This window comes from Nycticebus coucang, chromosome 13 (genome assembly GCF_027406575.1).
Source record: "Nycticebus coucang isolate mNycCou1 chromosome 13, mNycCou1.pri, whole genome shotgun sequence".
Taxonomy (NCBI): domain Eukaryota; kingdom Metazoa; phylum Chordata; class Mammalia; order Primates; family Lorisidae; genus Nycticebus; species Nycticebus coucang.
Window position 1 is genome coordinate 45,394,577 of NC_069792.1, and position 1,781 is coordinate 45,396,357.

Sequence of the window (1,781 nt, forward strand, 5' to 3'; positions counted from 1 at the left end):
TCTGAAATTGGCTCTACCCTTTTTTTCATAGAGCTGACTGCTGTTTGTCCTCAAGAAGTTCAAAGGTCGTGTCTTATGGGAAGACTTTCCCAGTATACCAATGGGATTTACTTTCCCCCTTTTTAGAAACACTCAATACTTATCTCTATATTGTTTAACTTACTATACTGTTATCATAATATTTTGCATCCTTCAATAGATGCAAGACAAGTAATTGCTTACACCAGCCTTTATGTCACAGTATCTAGTACAATCCCATTAATTAATAGCTCTCAAAATTTTTTCAAAAAGAGAATACAAACCTGACCTCATTCAAATATCAGGAAAACTCTTCTAGAACTGATTCTTCTGCCAAGAGTAAGATGTAATCACAAAAGAAATGTAATGTAATAGAATGAATTATAGTGACTCCAGCTATTGAATTTTTCTTATATTCTTCTTTCTCATTTCTTATTTATTATTTTGCATTCCAGCATACTGTGAAACTAATATGCATAACATCTGCTACATTTTTGTCAAAGCTGACTGACTTCATATTCTCTCTTCTTCTAATAAACTTACTGTTGTTTTCTAAGCAGATATTAAATATTAAATAATTCTTGTAGCACCTTCTATAAATGTTCCAACATTTCTAATATAGAGTTGTTATATTTTAATTAAAAATTAAAATGTAAAACTCTCCTTTCCTTTCAAAAGAATATTTTTTTCTTAATTATAAAGTATAACATATAAAGAAAAAGCTAAAAACAATCAAAACCTATTTCATTGATTGATTTTCTTCTATGAATTTTTGAATGTGAATTACACTGACTCTTTTTTATATATATCCTATTCATGCATTAGAATTGGAGGCAAGAATAAGTTATTATGAAAAGCTACAGATAATAAAAAATGTATGTAGAGTATTATAAAATAGTTCCTTTTGTTTCAATAATTTTTTCTCTTTTAGGCTTCATCAATTCCAGGAACTTTTCTAGGTCTAGGGAGGCATTTGTGAACAAAACAGACAAATATCTCTCTTCCATAAATAAATATAGACATAGACACAGAGTAGGGATAGATATACCCATAGACATAGAGCTAGGGGTAGAGATAGAGGTATATGTATAAATTAGAACCTTTATAAGTTGACCACCCAACAAACCGGTCAACACACGGTGCTGGTGAACTAAAGGAACTAGGCCTATTGTACTGATACATATATGGCACATGTCTAGTCTATGAAAACTAGGTCAACTTAAGGAGGTGGTCAATTATGGAGGTTCTCCCATAGCTATAGGTAGAAATTATATATACATATTTCATTTATATAATATCAAATGGTTATAAAAGTAAAAAAGGTTCTGGCTCAGTGCCCATAGCTCAATGGTTAGGGCACTGGCCACATACACTGGGGCTAGTGGGTTTGAACCTGGCCCAGGCCTGCTAAACAACAATGACAATTGCAACCAAAAAATAGCTGGGCATTGTGGCAGGTTCCTGTTGTCCCAGCTACTTGGGATTGGATTATATGATCATAAGCGTAGAGCAAGAGGACCAAAAAGAACTATTGTTTTAGTCCACTTAAAATATGATTGTGGCTTGGACAAAAGCAAAAAAACAAGTTAATTGAAATGGCAGCAGAACTTGACATACATTTTAGAGGTAAAATCAACAGGATCTGTTTATTGTTTCAATATGGAAAACAGGCTAAACACAGAGATTGAATTTAACTCCTAGATTCTTTGCCTGAGCTGATGGATACATCATTTATGGGTCACTTTTTGATATATGAAAGAATA